The sequence below is a fragment of the Oryzias melastigma genome, unplaced genomic scaffold (genome assembly GCF_002922805.2).
Source record: "Oryzias melastigma strain HK-1 unplaced genomic scaffold, ASM292280v2 sc00400, whole genome shotgun sequence".
In the NCBI taxonomy this organism is placed as follows: Eukaryota; Metazoa; Chordata; class Actinopteri; order Beloniformes; family Adrianichthyidae; genus Oryzias; species Oryzias melastigma.
In genome coordinates this window covers 34,244-40,691 of record NW_023416997.1, presented here as the reverse complement: position 1 = coordinate 40,691, position 6,448 = coordinate 34,244, and positions in this window count along the sequence as shown.

Sequence of the window (6,448 nt, the reverse complement as noted above, 5' to 3'; positions counted from 1 at the left end):
TTTTTAATGGGATGATTAGGTTTCATTAGTTTGATTCGTTTTGTGTTGAATGATTAGAGCCTGGCAGAACGCCTGTCCAAAGAGGAATGTTTTAAGGCTAGTTTTGAAGGTAGAAACTGTGCTGGCCTCTCTGACATGAGCTGGGAGCTTATTCCATAGAACAGGAGCTTGATGGCTGAAGGTTCTACCTCCAACTGTACTTTTAGAAATTCTAGGAACTACAAGCAGTCCAGCATTTTGTGAACGAAGTGTTCTGACTGGTTGGTAAGGAACTATGAGATCTCTAATATAGGATGGGGCCACACCATTCAGAGCCTTATAGGTTAACAGGAGGATTTTGAACTTGATCCTGGATTCAACTGGTAGCCAGTGGAGAGAAGCTAACACAGGAGTGATGTGTTCTCTTCTACTAGTTCCTGCTAACAATCTTGCTGCTGCATTCTGGACAAGCTGAAAACTTTTTAAAGAACTTTTCGGGCATGCTATCAGTAAAGAGTTACAGTAATCCAGTCTAGACGTAACAAATGCATGGATGAGTTTTTCAGCGTCACTTTTAGATAACATATTCCTGATCCTAGCTATATTACGTAGATGAAAAAATGCAGTTTTACAAGCTTGAGATATGTGAGCCTTAAATGATAAATCCTGGTCAAATAAAACCCCTAAGTTTCTGACTGAAGAATTGGAGGCAACATTTACACCATCCAGGGAGACTATTTGATCTGAGAGAGCATCTCTCAGGTGTTTAGGACCCAGTATCATGACCTCAGTTTTTTCTGGGTTCAGGAGGAGGTAATTAATTGTCATCCAGGTCTTAATGTCTCTGATGCATGAATTCAGTTTCTCTAGGTGGTCATTCTGGTCAGGTTTAATGGATAAATACAGCTGTGTATCATCTGCATAACAGTGAAAGTTAATGCTATGTTTCCTGATTGTGTTTCCTAAGGGCAGCATGTAAAGCGTGAACAGAATGGGCCCTAGAACTGAGGATAAGGAGGATGTCATGTAAGGAACCATTTGGGAATGTTTACATTTCAATCAGTATCCTGCCCTCCTGCTGGGGACAGTGTATCGTAAACCCTTTCATCAATTTCTTTCACAGAGGACAATTCAAATCTCCAGTCTCCAGTTTTTCTTCAATCTCAGAAATTTCCTTTGATATCCCTTTCAGCTTTAAAGATTAAATTTTTACATTTAAACACGTTTTGAGTGTAAGTCTCCACCTGAGCGTTAGACTTATTTACCTCCCACTGAGATGTGTTTACAAGATCAGTGGCTGAAGTTAAGTCAGTTTGGCTGACACCAACCATGATTCCCCCTGAAAAACAGTGAAGGACATTTTAGGAGCTCCTCATATTTCCTTTTACAAGAGCTTCATTGAAAGGTTACATATAAGAATAAAATGGAATTAGAATTTAATCAAAAATATTCTCTTACATAATCGATATCGTGAGCCATGTATCGCGTATCGTATCATGAGGTGCCCAGTGATTCCCAGCCGTAATTTACACACACTCACACACTGATGGTGGCTCTGCTGCCGAACACTGGCGCCAACCTCCCACCAGAGGCAATTTGGGGTTCAGTCTCTTGCCCAAGGACACTTCGACACATGGGCGGGCAAGGCAGGAGTCGAACCTGCAATCTTCCGATCAGGAGTCAACCGTCCTACCACTGTACCACGGCCGCCTCTAATATTACAATAATTCTTTGATAAATACAATCTTTTTAAAATAAGAATATTTGGAGTATTATCAATAAATATAAATGATTTGTCTGTGGATGTTTTGAAATTTGATTACATCAATGACGTTAATGATCCTTTATAACCTGAATATATGATTGTAGAGTATAAATGTTTAATATTAAGTCCTAAACCGGATATTGATAATTCATGTAGAGAAAATGGTATGGTCGATTCGGGATGGGATTATATAGATTCACTTCCTTCCACTCCCTTTCAAGTGATCTAGTTGTAATTCAATATGACATGTTATTCCATGTATTTTTCCTGATTGCTTGAAATAAACCATTTCATTCATTCATTCTGCTTAAAAAGTGAAGCATTTGAAGTTGGACCGGGGCAGGGTAATGCGAATATTGGGATACGAGCACATCAGGTGTCTGATGCTATTACAAAGCTCAGCAAAAACAAATCTTGTGGCTTGGACCACATTACAGCTGAGCACCTCAAATATGCTAGCCCAAGAATTAGTCCTTTGCTTGCTATCTGCTTTACTGGATTTTTGACTCATGGGGTATTACCTGATTCAATGTTGTCTGTGCTGCTAGTTCCTGTTATAAAAAGCAAGACTGGCAAGCTTGATTGCATGAACAATTACAGACCAATAGCATTAGCCAGTGTGCTTTCTAAAGTTTTAGAAATTATTTTACTTGAGATTTTAAAAGATTTTATTTGCTCTGGTGATAACCAGTTTGGTTTTAAAGCTAAACATGGGACAGACACATGCATATATGCTCTAAAAGAAATTGTCCATAAGTACAGACAGCACAATTCGTCTGTGCTCATGTGTTTTATTGATGCTTCAAAGGCATTTGATAGAGTTAATCATACAAAATTATTTTTAAAGATGATCAAACGGGGTGTACCATGGATAATTGTATGAATTTTGTCCTACTGGTACACTAATCAGAAAATGCAGATCAGATGGGGGCAGTGTGTTTCCCAGTCTTTTGGCGTGAGCGATGGGGTGAGGCAGGGGGGCATACTGTCCCCAGTTCTCTTTAATTTCTATATGAATGACCTGTCAAATGAATTAAATGCATGCAACACCGGATGTATGATTGGCAGTTTTAAAGTAAATCATTTAATGTATGCGGACGATTTAGTGGTTTTTAGTCCCGGCAGCTCCGGTTTGCAAGAGCTTTTAAATGTCTGTTCCAGTTTTGGTTTTAAAAATGATGTTTTATATAATGCAAATAAGAGTGCTCTGCTTATTTTTCGTACTAAGGATGATGTGTCATTGAAGTTTCCTGCTTTTAAATTGTGCAATACTGAGCTTGATGTCTGTCATAAAGTTAAATATCTAGGCCATGTTATTAATGACAATATGTCTGATGATGACGAAATCTGTAGACAATGTGCTCTTTTATATGTTCAAGCTAACACTTTTGCACGCAGGTTTTATTCATGTTCTGATCATGTTAAAATACTTTTATTTAAATCTTACTGCACTGCTCTGTATACACCACACCTGTGGATTAACTACAGGGCATCTAGCATGCAAAAGCTACAAGTTGCTTATAATGATGCCCTGAGGATTCTATTAGGAAGGCCATGGTGGTGCAGTGCCAGTGAGATGTTTGTTGGTGCTGGTATTCACACTCTCCAGGCTCTTTTAAGACATTTTACTTGTGGTTTTATCTAACGTCTTAATGCCTCAGAGAATGAAATTATTGTAGCCCTCACCAATGTAAAGCAGAGCACTCTTAGATATCAGTCGTCAATCTGGAGGTTCTGGTATGGACGCATTTTTTAAGTCCTTCTATTTTAAGTTTGTAATATTGGTTTTTACATTGATTCTTATGACTATTGGTATTAGTACTTTTATATGAATTATTACTGTATCTTATATTTATGAATGTTGTTTGTTTTTTATAGTCTGTGTTGTTTTGGACCTTGAGTCCATATTAAAATCCTTCTTCTTCTTCTTCTTCTTCATTCATTCATTCATATTGTTTTGGAGCTGTTGAACTGCAATTGGTTGTGGTAGAATTCTATTCTCCTAGACCTGTCATGGCTGCACTCCTTCCTCATCATCAGGCTGTTGGGAGCTAATCAGGTGATGAGGGACACCTGTTTACCTCCCTTTATTAGGAGATGCTGCCCTCCAGTCTCTGTCAGTTTGTCACAAGCCTTCCATGGAGCAATAACCTTGTTCATGTGAACCATGTTTGCTGACCTGTGAATCTGTCTCTAAAAAACCCCTGCACTGCACTGGAACTTTTAAAACTACGAGTCTTGCCCCAGCACCTGTACCTCCTGCCGTTTCCTCTTCCTACCTGGACAGCCTGAAGGACATCCTCCTGCACCACCCTCAACGTCAGCCCTCTGCTGTGCACTCCCGCCATCTCCTCGTTGGCCCCCTCTGTTGATCACCGTTAATGAGTTTTCACCACCAAGTAAGATCCAAACCTGTACCTGTCTGATTACAAGTGCCTCTCCTGCCTGCGTTCCTAACAGCTCTCCTTCCTTAGTGCCTGAGCGCCCCCCGCTGACTGAAGGCTGTCTCTCCCAAGTTCCTGGTCCTGAATGAGCCAATTAAACACTTTAAATACTTACTCCGTGCCTGTGTCTATTGGGGTCCAAGTACAAATCCCTTCAGTACAAACTGACCACAATGGACCCCAATCAGGCTATGGAATGGAAGGCTCAGGTAGAAGACACTATGAACGCTCACACGGCAAATTTCACGCAGTTAAACAGGAGTATCAATGAAATAATTCAAAAGCTAAACCAACTAACAGTACTGCCCCCACCAACTGACACGTCTCCCCCTCCTCTTGCTACTGCTTCTCAAGCTATTCCTGCTGATCCACAAATACCTGCACCTGAGAGATTTTCTGGAGAACCCCAACATTGTCGTGTTTTTCTATTTCAATGCTCCATGCAGTTTTCTTTGAAGCCATCCTCTTTTCCCACTGAAAGGTCCAAGGTGGCCTATGTGATATCCCTTTTGTCTGGTGAAGCAGCCCAGTGGGGAATAGCAGAGTGGGAGACGAACTCTGTTTCCTGTTCTTCGTTTGAAAGTTTTTCCACCGAGCTACGAAGAGTTTTTGATCCAGTTAACCCTTCAGAAGAGGCTGGCATCCGACTCCCATGCATCAAGCAAGGTAATCGCTCTGTGGACCGTTATGCTATTGAATTTCGCACCCTAGCGGCTAACACTAAATGGAATGAATCTGCCCTATTTGATGTTTTTTATCAAGGGCTATCTGAGAGAGTGAAGGACATTCTATCCACTCAGGCACGTCCTCTCTCCCTGAATGAATTGATCATCCAGGCCTCACGCATCGACAGACGTCTCCATGAAAGACACCATGAGCAAGGAGTAAGGGCTCAAGACCACAAAGGCACCAGAGCTAACTTTTTTTCTCTGTCCAGGGTTCCTGTTAGGACTTTAGAAACCAGAGTTCCTGTGGAGCAGGAGGAGCCAATGCAGCTTGGACGCACTCGTCTCTCTGATAAGGAACGTCAGAGGAGGCTGACACAAGGGCTCTGTTTCTTTTGTGGAGAGAAAGGCCACCCGGGGAGAACCTGTCCAGTAAAAGGAGGGGCTCAGCACTCAAGCAATTCTTCATATTGACGGCAGGTCAGTGACTCAACCTGTATTTATTGATTCTGGGGCAGACTCTGAATTCATGGACAAGGATTTCGCAACACGACTTGGTGTTAAACTGAGTCCCCAAGACAGGATCATCCAAGTCAAAGCCATAGACAATCATGTGATTTCACGAAGCACCTTCACCACGGAGCCATTAAGACTTCAAATAGGTAATCATCATGAAAACCTGTCTTTTCATATCATAACATCTCCTGAACATCCTTTGATATTGGGCTACTCTTGGCTTATGCGACACAACACCCACGTTGACTTGAGTTTAGGAGAGGTTTTGGGTTAGGGTTCATCCTGTCCATCCAAGTGTCTAAGAGCAGCTAAACCAGGTCACAGAGATGTACCAGTCTCCTCTGCTGAGGAATACCCAGATTTGTCAAAGGTTCCTGTGGTCTACCACGACCTGAAAGAGGTCTTCAGTAAAACCAGGGCAACCTCCTTACCACCTCACAGACCTTACGACTGCGTTATTGATTTATTCCCAGGTACCACTCCACCTCGAGGGCGTCTACATTCCCTTTCTAGTCCTGAACAACAGGCCATGCAAAAGTACATTGAGGATGCTCTAGCTTCTGGTCTCATTCGTCCCTGCTCCTCACCTGCCGGAGCAGGTTTCTTTTTTGTCAAGGAAAAAGACGGGGGGTCTACGTCCATGCATTGACTACAGAGGGTTGAACCAAATAACAATAAAGAACAGATACCCACTTCCTCTAAAATCCTCTGCTTTTGAACTTCTTCAAGGGGCATGCATATTCTCAAAACTCGACCTCAGAAATGCATACCATCTGATCGGAGTACGTGAGGGAGATGAATGGAAGACCGCTTTCAACACCCAAGCAGGTCATTATGAGTATCTTGTGATGCCATTTATGCCCCGGCCATATTCCAGAACATGGTCAATGATGTTTTGGGGGACATGGTAAATAAATTCGTGTTTGTCTATCTCGATATTTTGATTTTCTCCCGGTCAGAGACTGAACATATCCAGCATTTGCGGCAAGTTTTGCAGAGACTTTTGCAAAACAAACTTTTTGTAAAGGCTGAGAAATGCGAGTTTCACACTCCTACCACATCTTTTCTGGGACTCCTGG